The sequence below is a fragment of the Sapajus apella genome, unplaced genomic scaffold, assembly GCF_009761245.1.
Source record: "Sapajus apella isolate SASKATOON/1434 unplaced genomic scaffold, GSC_monkey_1.0 scaffold6, whole genome shotgun sequence".
In the NCBI taxonomy this organism is placed as follows: domain Eukaryota; kingdom Metazoa; phylum Chordata; class Mammalia; order Primates; family Cebidae; genus Sapajus; species Sapajus apella.
Window position 1 is genome coordinate 25,996,039 of NW_022436946.1, and position 12,611 is coordinate 26,008,649.

General features: G+C 34.9%; 1 protein-coding gene across 10 annotated transcripts in view; it reads right to left on the reverse strand.

The window, feature by feature from the left end:
* The window catches only part of NKAIN2 (sodium/potassium transporting ATPase interacting 2), a 1,033,472-nt gene that overhangs the window by 951,586 nt on the left and 69,275 nt on the right, over window positions 1-12,611 (reverse strand). The window lies entirely within an intron of this gene.

The following is a 12,611-nucleotide window of genomic DNA, read 5'->3' on the forward strand; positions in this document are numbered from 1 at the left end:
TGCACCATGGAATACTATGCAGCTACAAAAATGAATGAGATATGTCCTTTGCAAGGACTGGATGGAGCTTGAGGCCATTATTCATAGCAACAGGAACAGAAAATGAAGTACCATATATTCTCACTTATAAGTGGGAGCTAAATGAAGAGAACACATAGAGACACAGAAGGAAACAACACACACTGGGGCCTTTCAGAGGATGGAGGGTGGGAGGAGGGAGGGGATCAGGAAAAACACCTAATAGGTAAAAGGCTTAATACCTGTGTGATGAAATAATATGTACAACAAATTCCCATGACACAAGTTTATCTATGTAACAAACCTGCACTTCTACCCCTGAACTGAAAAGAACATTAAAAATAATAATAATAATTAAAAAAACAGTAATACCTGAGACTAGGTAATTTTTAAAGAAAAGAGTTTTAATTGGCTCATGGTTCTGGAGGCTTACAGGTAGCATGACTGGGGAGTCCTCAGCAACGTACAATCACGGCAAAAGATGAAAGGAAAACAGGCACATCTTACATGGCTGGGCAGGAGAAAGAAAGAGAAAAGAGAAAGATGCCACATACTTTTAAACTAAAAGACCTCAAAAGAACTCACAATTAGGAGAACAGCAAAGGGGAAATGGACTCCATGATCTAACCACCTCCCACCAAGCCCCCCTTGCAACACTGGGGATTACAATTTGACACGACATTTGGGTAGGGACACAAACTATATCAGAGTGTGTATAATACACACACACACACACACACACTCCAGACCAAACAAGGAGACTCGACATTTCACCGGCTTAGTTTCTGGCTGACTGTGGTGTTCTATGAATTTACCAAACATGATGAGAAAGTTATGTGGAATCCAACTACATCTACATATTCTGTTTTGTTTTGTTTTTCTTCTCCTTAAACAATTTTTTCTTCTCCTTAAACAATTTCAACTTTTACAAGGTTCTGGGATGCTCTTATTAAATATTAAATCATCATAATTAATAGACTAAAAATTTGTGCTATAAAATTCCAGTTATCCAATAGTTACACAATGACAGAAGTGATACAGTAGAAAACTGGCAACATTTTATTGAAAGAAACATTTTTGCATTTTTGTTCACTCAAAAGTAAGTTATTTAAAATGTCCCCCAAACACACACATATATGAAATAAAATATAAATTCTATTTAAATAATGTATGACACTCTTATTAAAGTCAATTAACTATAATACACACTGTATTTTGCACTCAAATTCATTAACAGGACCTGCAGATTACTTCCTGCTATTAATTTTACATAAAGATTTATAAACAATCATTGAAAATCAAAATGAAATATATGTCCCTATTTTAGAATGATTTGAAAGGACATTAGTGATAAGTTGATCTCATTAAGATTTTTTTAAAATGAGATGTAAAGGGATTCATGCCCTCTCTTTCAACCTCATATCCAAAGCAGTAATTTTTTTTTCATAATTAATAGCCAAAGTCCCTGAATGACTTGTACCTGGGTTTACCCAATTTATGACTACATATACATGTAATTTTATTGTAAATATATATTTGATATATTTTACTGTGCAAAAATTTAAAACAGGACTTAAAAGTGAGAAATATAAGGAGATTGGTCCTAATAGACAGTGGAAATTACTGATTATGAATGTTAGTGATATGAAAAATTTTAACAATCTCTTTAATTTCTCAAAAATATTCATATATCTTTAGTCTATGAATTATGTGAGTTCAAATATAATTAATCACATACAAGCTAATCCAGATTTTAAGATACAGAATCCTTCTATTTTAGTGATATGGTATATTGAAATTTAAAAATAATACCACCGAATTTAAGTAATGCGCCATGATAAAGATCTACAGAATATGTCTAAAAGTGTCACATTTATGTGTGACCGAAGGTCCACACACAATCTAACATATTTATGAGTGTGTTTCATAGATATGTCATGCTAGTGTTTTCAGAATGAAACATCAGTCTCATGTTTCTGTCGTATTAGTCATCACAGAGCTATACTAACATGATTTCATGCTTTGAACTCCCATCTTTTTTATTACTATGGTAAATATATCATTAAATATGAAATCCACAAATAGAAAACATTTTAAAATGGGAATAAACACAAAACCGACTCTGAAAACAATTGCTTAAGAAAATAATGCATTTTCCATGCAATACATTGGCTAATAAATCTTTAGAGAGGTGACACCAAACTAGTTCCTTACTGAGCAATCCAAATTTTGACACTAGATACACTCCATCGGTTTTCACTGTAAACTGCCTCATTTCATTTAACATATTGTATTGCTTGTCCTTCTGCCCTACTTGGATTCTCATTCAGTCAGAAGAGAGGAAACCATTCTTGCTATTTACAAACTTGTTTCTATTTTTCTGACTCAGTCTTTAGAATAAAATCCCTAGCAGGTGGGTGCAGTGGCTCACATTTCTAATCCCAGCACTTTGGGAGGCCGAGGTAGGAGGATCACCTGTGGTCAGGGGTTCGAGACTAGCCTGGCCAACATGGTGAAATCCCATCTCTATTAAAAATACAAAAAATAGCTGGGAGTGGTTGGTGGCTGCCTACAATCCTAGCTACTGGGGAGGCTGAGGCAGGAGAATCACTTCAACTGGGGAGGTAGCAGTTGCAGTCAGCCAAGATTGTGCTACTCCACACTCTAGCCTGGGTGACAGAGGGAAACTCAGTTTCACAAAAAAAAAAAAAAAAAAAAAAAAAAAAAAAAAAAAAAAGAAGAAGAATAAAATCCCTAGCTACACACCTAACTCAGTACATGATTAGTGGTTCCTGTTAACCTTTTTTCTTGCTCACAGCCTTGCCCATCCTTTAATACAACTGTGATGAAAATCGACAGAATTATATCTGGTAATTCTCTTTCACACTAAAACTGACTAAAGAATCTCTTTGAATTAGTTGCTTTCAGAGAAATATTTGCCGCTCTATCAAAGATAGCTTTCTTACAGTTGCAGAGTAATTGAATATGAAAAATTTTAAAGTAAACACCTTTATTTTTTATGGTTATATGGTCTGAAAACCAGTACTTCAACCGTTGATTATACTCAGGTGATTCAACCAAAGCATATTGAGATACATTAAATAAGCAATGTTTCTATTCTGACAAGTTCTAGTTTTAAAATGAAGGCAATGATACATTCCGTACTTCCGTCTTTTTAGAGTTCCTTTTAATACATTAAGGCCCAAATTATTCTTGCCAAACATGCAGTTCTTGGAGTAGAGATGTGTGATGGCAGTGGTTAGCGGATCGTCCATACTCTCCTTCGCCAGTAATGGTGGTACAGCTGCCAAGCTATATTTTGAAGCCTCCCATGCAGGTATTTCTGTGTAACTAAGGTCTCTTTAAATGAATTCAAGCAGAAGTGACATGTGCCATTTCTGGGCCTGGGATCCTGTAGTGAATTCTTATAATTTTATGTAAACTTGGCACTCATTTTGAATGGAATTTTAACTTTCTTTCTTTTATTTATTTATTGTTTTTCGAGACAGAGTCTCACTCTGTCGCCCAGGCCACAGTACAGTGGTGCAATCTTGGCTCACTGCAACATCTGCCTCCCATCTCCTGCCTCAGCTTCCTGAGTAGCTGGGATTAAATGTGCCTGCCACCTTGCCTGACTAATTTTGTATTTTTATTAGAGACGGGGTTTCACCATGTTGGTCAGGTTAGTCTTGAATTCCTGACTTTGTGATCTGCCCACCTTGGCCTCCCAAAGTGCTGATTACAGGTGCAAGCCACTGCACCCAGCCTGAAGTTTAACTTTCTTATATCAGCAGCAGGGCTCACTCGACCTTGACATATTTCCAGTTCTAGGCCATACCCAAATGGCACAAGCCAGAGGACAGAAATAATTTCTCTCTCGCCTAACAAACTGGGCTCCCTGATTTCCTGCTTTATCCTGTACATAGTGATAACTTAATGACCCATGCTCTAGTCCCTTACATATACTGCAAGATGCCTCGTGCTCTTCTGCCCTGGACTGACTCTGCCCGACTCTACACAAGTCATTGTGCCCTTCTTGCCCAGGATCTCTAAGTAAAAATCTTTGAACTTCTTTGCTACAGTAGTGGTATATGGAATTTTCTCCTTCCATTTGAAGAACCAGGGGTTGCCCCAACCTGGGCTTTCTTCAAGACAACAGGGAAAACATGAGGTCAGGCTCCCAGCACCAGAGAAATGTAGGCAAGCATAAACTGAACACACGTCAGACAAGAGCCATAAGGGTGTCTGCCAATATTAACAGGTTGTCTGTGTGAGGGATCCCCTGGTCACAAGTGGGACAAAGGGGCATCAGGTTGTCCACTGTGTCAAAGAAGCATCCTGTGAAAGACACACCGGAAACACCCATGTCTGTCCAGCACCCCATTATTTCCCTTGAAGGCAGGGTTGCCAGTTGCTCTGGTACTGGAACCCTACTTCAGCTGGGGGCTCTCAAAACAGATGCTCCCCCTTTCTATTAGCTAGAGCACTGAGGTTCTTGTGTTCTAGTTTTGAACATGTCATTAGGTGACAGTGGAAAGACAAGGTAGGAAGAATCTGAGCTCCTGAATGACCACCAGGAGCAGAGCTGTGTTAAGGACCAGGAGCACTCATTTCAAGATTATTACATGGGCAATGAGAATTGATATGTTCTTAAAAGCCACTGTATTTCAGATTTGTTTCTTTGTTATAGCAACTTAGCCTTCACCCCAATACAAAAGGGGATGGGCCAGAACATACAGGACAGAATATGAAACTCTGCATTACAGGTCAACTATACCCTTTAGATTTATCTATTTGAGACAAGATAACCATACTACATGAATAGACACATCTGAGCAGCAGACATGAGGCATATTCACAAAAAGCATTTGGATTATTTAGAGTTCCATTTGATCTTGAACTGAGGGAATAGCTGTGATGACTTTCTAGCCCCAACAGTTTGACTCAGCTCCCAAGAACATGACAATGTCTAGTAAAGGAATGCAATCATGAGAACTCTCAATAAAATTATTTGCATGTCATAGTATATACTATTTCTTTTCTAAGCCTTAGAGGTTAAAAGGTTTTTTTAAAGAAAACAGTCTTCTAAAAAAAAAAACAAAAGCCACTCATTTTCATTGTTGTAATAGAAAAAAAAGCAGAGTGAAGAACATAGGAAAAAGTACTATCTCTGAGAGTGAGGGCAAGAAAACCAAACATGCAAAAGTCATTTTTGATTGAACTTCTGAGTAGTAGTTTACCACCAGCTAGGCAAGGCTATGAGTGGTGCAGGGAGGAGGGGCAGGTAGGAAGGGAGAACGAAGGAGAGGCAGGGGAGAGATGGGCATTACAGGTCCAGCAATGCCAAACCATAGAGCACAGGAAGGAAGGAAACAGTTCAAAGACAGGCAGCATTCACAGCAGAAGTAGTGGGTGGAACCATATTACAGGACTTGAAGTTTATCCTGAAGAGAAAGATGAATTCAAAATTTAAAATAATGAATATATTATCATATCTGGAGTTTGAAAAATTACCCTGAACACAACATGGTGTCTAGCCTGAAAGAAAAGGGTTTTTAAAGGCTCTGGTAATATAAACCAAAAAAAAAAAACAAAAACAAAAACAAATAAAAGCAAACCTGAAGAAATAAATGGCAATACAACAAAAATGGAAGTCCAGACAAAATTAAAAGGTTGACAATGACAGGTCTTGACAACTGACTGAATAAAGGTTTGATGTCTTTAAAAAATAATAATAGAATAGTCAAACCTAATAAAAGGGAGGAAATGACTAATTCAGTAAGAAATGGAAAAGTGTATATATGAAAGTTATTTTGAAGTAATAAGGGGAAAATCACCTCAGAAAATACTATGTATTTTTCTAGAAAATATATATAATTGCAAATTATTAAAAGCTAAAATTAACTAAATTGAATAAACAAATGCAGTAAAATAATTATCAAAAGTTACTATTAAAAGTTACTTTCGAAAATCACCCCAGAAAATAAGTTTACTGAAAGCCTCTCAGAATTTTATTTTAAAGTCTATGCTACATAATTTGACTCTGTATAAAAACTTAACTATTAATTCAATGAAGCATAACTCCACTCCCAACATCAACATTTGCTCAAAATAGCATTAAAAGAACAGGGGCAGGAGCAGGAGGAGGCAGACATGAAAGGTACAAGATTGCAAATACAGACCTCAGCCTACAGGACATTCGGTCACCACTTAGCACATTCCAACATTACCTAGAGTACATGGGACTGATCCTGCAACTTTGCAGTAATTCTCAACATATTGAGAATTATTACCACTGAAGGACTGTAGCTGGCTTGAAATCTATTTCCCATGCATTCCATATACCCATCTAAAATTCCAATTATAGATGAATATGTGTAATAAAATATAAGTATTCTAAATTCATTAATACATTAAAAGCTTCAGCTACTATGACCAGGTAAGGAATATCCCAATAATACAAGGATGGTTTAACATTCAGAAATCTACCTAGCAAATATTGCATAGTAACAGGTCAAAGAAAAAGTGACAAATTCAAAATAAACTAAAATGGCATTTAATAAATTTTAATATGAATACTTGATTTTAAATGCACTCCCTGGGAAAATAAAAATAGAATAATTTATATGTTAAATAATATTAGGCCCATAGAATATCAAAAGAAAAAACAAGAGAGAGATTTCTAATAAATTCTGAACCAAAACAAAAACACATTTCTAGTTGTTATTATAACTTTCTAGAAATTTTAGCCAATGGTACCAGACATGGAACAGCAAAAAGTATTAGAAATGAGAAGATAACATTACCAATATGTTGGGGTAATTTTTGAGCCTGAAAAATAAGTAAAAAAAAGTTATATATTTAAATTAATAAGACAGGAAAAAGTTTAAAGTAATTAATGTTTACGCTAGTATGATGGTTAATTTTATGTGCCAACTAGACTGGGCCACAGGTTAAACATTATTTCTGAGTATCTCTATGAGAATCTTTCCAGAAAAGATTGGCATTTGAATTAGTGAACTGAGAAAAGCAGATGGTCCTCCCTAACGTGGGTGGGCAGCATCCAATCCCTTGAGGACTTGAATAGAATAAAAAGGGAGAAGAGGTTCAATCCACTCTCTGACTGCTTGAGCTGAAAATATCAATCTTCTGCTGCCCTCCGCACTCCTTGTTTTCAGGCCTTCAGACTAGAACTGGAATCCCCACCAACAGCTCATCAGTTCTTAGGCTTTTAAACTACACCACTGGCTTTCCTCGGTCACCAGCTTGCGCAAGAGAGCAAATTGTGGGACTTCTCAGCCTCTATAAACACGTGAGCCAACTCTTTATAAAAAATCGTGTGTGTGTGTGTGTGTGTGTGTGTGTGTGTGTGTGTGTGTGTATGACTGTGTATATATATATATATATATATCCTATTGGTACTGTTCTCTGGAAAATCCCTACTAAATACAGCTATGTATATACAAAGCTCGTTAAACGAGAAAAAGTCTAAATAGCTGAAAAATCATAAATAACCTAAAATATTCGACATAGATGTATCACAACATGATGGGATACATTATATAAAATATAATAATTTTACGGAGAATCATAAAAATAATTTTGAATGGAGGAATATTGTATATTTTGGGGTGGCAAATATGTATGAGCAGGCAGACTTCTGAGATGCAGATTACCAGTATAATCTAATGAAATTCCAGTGAAAGAAATATATATCGTCTCAGAACTATTTTATCTGGTAGGCTAAAACAAAAAATAGCTAAACATATCAAAAAATGACTTGAGTATGTATATACACATATTGAAACAATTTTAACAATGTGGTCATACACAAGAATTGACAGAATAACAGAACTGAGAGACTGTCCTGAAACTTCCTGGGGTATATATGAACTTGGTATGCACTAACACATAGTAATACTAATAATAACAAAAACAATTTTGTAAAGGAAATTTCACAAAGGATCAAATTACTCAACAAATGAAGATAGGGAAGTTTAATAAAAATACAATAAAGAAAATTATATTTTAACATATCCAAAACTGTAAATCAAATGAATTCTATATTGATTTTAAAAAGTAAAGCTATAGAAGACACATAAATATTTTCCACAGCTCAATGTTTCTAAGCACTAAAATATGGGATAAAATTACCAAAAAAAAAAAAAAGGCAAATAGGTTTAATTATATAAACCTTAAAACTTCTCTTTATCAAGAATGTTTTGGAAAAATTTAAGCAAAGTCCAATTAGAAAACATACTTAAAAACAAATATGAGAAAGGTATGCCTACTTTACAAATCAATCATTAAAATATAAATACCCCAAGAAAAACACTAATAAGAAATGTGTAAACACATGGTCACATCATAGAATAAATACAAATGGTAAATAAACGTATGAGTAAATGTTTAACCTTACCAATAATGAAAATAAGGCAAAATGAAACAAGGAAACTACGTTTTTTAAAAATCAAGTTGGCAAAAATTAACAAGGCATATCATACTTTTATGCATGTAGTAAGTTATCTGCTAATATATAAAAAGAAAATGTACACGTTTATACATTTTAAACAAATCACTCCATTTTAGGAATTTATGATAAGGAAATAGAAAACCTGTTAAAATGCATTTATAAAACTATTCATTTTAGTATTGTTTATTATGGAAGAACAACCTGAGTTTCTAAGAATAATGGAAACAATTTAAATGCCCCCAAATGGGGAAATGGGACAAATGTATTATGACATATAAGACACAATGCAATCATTAAATTTTCCAGTGCACCTATAATAGTAGGGAAAAGTAGTATCAAATAGTACAAACAGTACGAGCTCAAATTATTAAAATATCTACATAGTTTAAAATATCATTCATATATTTTATCTAGATGTATGTATGTATGTATATAGAGAAAAGATCAAAGAATTATCCAATAATAGTAACCACAGTTGTCTTCTGGCAGTGGGATTACAAGTTGTTTTTATTTTCTCCTATATGACTTTGTTTACTTTTTCAATTTTCTACAGTAGACATATTTTTATAATCAGAAGAAATGATTTTAAAAAAATTTATAGGCCAATTCAATTTTTGTGAACCTTTTTTCACATATTTTTGTATCACATTTTAATAAGAACCAATATTCTGAAAAATATATATTGCTAGAGAAGTGAATTATATTTAAAAATTGCATTAGTATTTTAGTTTCTGAAGAATTATTTCACTTAGTGCCAAAATAATAATCTCCTTCAGGCTCTTTATCAAGAGCTACTCTAATTCACATGGCTGCTGAAATGCATTCAGTAATGATGGTGTACAATATCCATTTCCCCCTACTCATGCCTTTTCCCAGTCATGACTGTAAACAGGTGGGCATGCTTCTGAGATCAGGGTCTAGTACTCAAAGACAAGAGATTACTTCAATTAACCAGAAAATTTGGAATGTTTCTCATGTAATTTTTAAAATCAGAAATAGATAATGAATCTACTGAGTTACAAATACAATATAATACAATGGTGTCACAAACCAGAATTTAGGAATTCAGCCTGAATTCAGCAGAAGAGGCAAGGAAAGCATCTCCTTCCTAGAAGTCTGGCAGGATACACAGCTAAGTGTTCTCCGTGATGGAAAAAGATGTCTCCAGTAAGCCAGTTCTGATGGCCACAGGACAGGTTAGTGTGAAAACCTGGGATGTAATGGTCTTTGACAAGAAAATGGGCATCAATGAGACAAGACACTCCCTTGGAGAATTTCCTTGAAAGAAATTAAAAAGGAGCAGATGGCATAATATTAGCAGATTTTTTTTCTTGCTTCTCCTGTATGTCAAAACATTGTTTTAACCAAAAATAAATAAATAAGTAAATAAATAAACCAGGAAAAGGCCAAAAATCATCAGTCACAAAGCACAAAGGTCTGAATGAACAATGTGCATTTACCTATAGCTAAACTCTAGACACAATGAAGAGAACGGCAAATGCTGCTTAAAATCAACCGTACTTGATAATTACAGGCATAAGGAAAGATCAGAAAATGGTCCAACCATCCATCTAGTCTCTCCTGACAAACACCTAGGAATCTAAGAGTTTACCTTTCCTCAGTCCCTTTTATATTCTCCATCAATATAACCTGTCAATTCTACCCCCAAGTAATTTTCAGAATCTGCTTATTTCTCTTTGACTTCAATATGATGTCTCAGTATAAAGAAATGCCCTCCTAGAAAGTTTCCCTTTCTCTACTCTTGCCTGCATTTTCCAAATATGCTTTCAGAGAAACCTTCAAACACATAAAGATCATGTCACTACACTGCTTAAAATTCTCGTGGTTTCCCATGACTCTTAAAGCGAAAGAAACACAAAATTCTTTCCCATGGCCTACAAGGATTTTCATTATTTGGCCCTACATAACTTTGAACCTGATCTTTTCTTTTTGCTCTGACATTCCAAATACATTAACTTCTTTCGGATTTTCTAACACACCAGCCTCACTCCTCTTTGTACCAGAGTTCCCTGTCCCTGGAGTAATTTTTCCTCAGGTTTTCCCATACTTGGCTCTTTCTTATAATTCCTGCCTTAGATTATACATTAACTCTTCAGTGCAGGAGGGGTCCTCCTTGAACATAAATCTATATCATTTCATTCCATTTCACTTTCTTTATAGTACTTATCACTAGCAGATATTTCTGTTTACTCATTATTTGTTCATGGTCTCATCCCACTAGAATTTATGTTCCATCAGAGTAGAGACCTTCTTTATCTTGCTCAAAGTTTTAACTCCAACAACAAAAATTGTACCTAGCACAAGGTAAGCCCGCAACAAAAACTGTTTTAAAACATTAATAAGGTGGTCTTAAAAACATGTGTGATACAAGAATATATGATTGTCCAGTAATAACTTCAGGTGTTATAATAAGGATTCATTTCCTGGAAAGCTAAAAATACTAGAGTTCCAGAATCAATCACACTTACTTTTTAGATAATTTTGATAATATATCCACCACTTACAAACATCTCTTAGTTTGTTTTATTCCCCCATAATCAAAAATAGGAGCCAAGTGATTTTAAGGGCAATGAGTGCCTGATTGAGACCAAAGTAATCTTGCTTTCAGCATTCTTAGTGACTATCATCTCATCTTTGTGTGAGCTGTACTGGGTTCACAAGACCTCTCGTTCTTATTAGCTAATTTTTATAAAATAATGTAGCAAATCCAGTCAGTAGTCTGCTCATACATCCTCATGTTCAACCATCATCATGAACACCAGTACCTGCTATGCTTTCAGTTCAACACCAGTACTCATGGGTTTCCATAGAAAGGTATCTCCAGCTGCTGAATCCCATCCTGCCAAAGACCCCTGAGAGCCTGGGAACTCACACCCTTCTGGGGCAATCATTAACCAATGACTAAAATGCACAGGGCAGTAACCAACCTGGCTGGCTGCTAGTGACCCAAATAATTCTAAGGTGTGCTCTGCACTGTCTCCAAAGCTTCCTCAGGGTTATCCTTGATATTATACTCATGTGTGAACTTCTTCCTTTCCAGGCCCACTTTCTCATTTTCCTAGCAGTTTTTCTTGGGAATACTTCCTAATAAATTGCTTTTACTTGAATCCTCACCTCAGATTCTATTTCTGAATAATTCAACCTAAGACAAATAATAGAAGCAAAATAAAATATGAAAAATTAATAATAAACAAGTATAATTATTGGTGCTGCTATCAGAATAGCACAACACTAGGTAAGCAGTGAGGAATACAAAGAATAACTTAAAAGGATGTCAAAATTGGAAGGGGCACGTCAATAAATGAAAAATCTATAATACACTCCACTTTAAAGAAAAGGAAACAAATTATAGATAACACATTATAGGTGTTTTTCATGTGAGATTACAAAAAAATTCAATCTGGGATTCATATTCAAAGAAATAATCTTGACTTTACAATTAAAATACCAGTCAATGAATGAGTATTTGTATGTTTTAAATTAAATAAAATGTTTAACTTTTAAAAAATATGAATAGCATCAGATACTTGCATAGCAACATTAGAAGCTAAAAGGCAGAACTTCTAAATCTTAAGGGGAAATTACTTCCACACAAGAAGTTTATATCCAGTAACTATGTAATTGTAAGTGGAACAGATATTCAGATGTGAAAAGCGTCCAAATATATCTCCCCTGCCCCTTTTCTCCGGAAGCTCTTGGATATGTACACTCTTAAAACAAGAGAATAAAGCAAGGAGAGGAAACATATGGGGTATCAGAAACAGCATTCATCTGGGAAGGTGAGGCAAAGTGGGTCTCTAGGAAGTGATGGTGACGAAGGTTTGCTCTGAAGCAGACCTGGGGAACAGTCAGGTCAGACTATGGCTAGTTGAAATGCTCCTGCAAGGAAATCTCCAAAAAGCAGCAACTAAGAGGAGACAGACTGGAACATATTTCAGCGAAATTTATACTTCTAAGGGAGAATTTCAGGAATGAAGTGGTGAACAAATAAATCAATAATAAAAAAAGACCATTAATAACAAAAAAGAACCAAAGCCAAAGATACCCAAAAATGTGTATGGTACAGCTGTGGATAGTACTTTATAGTCACAACATGACC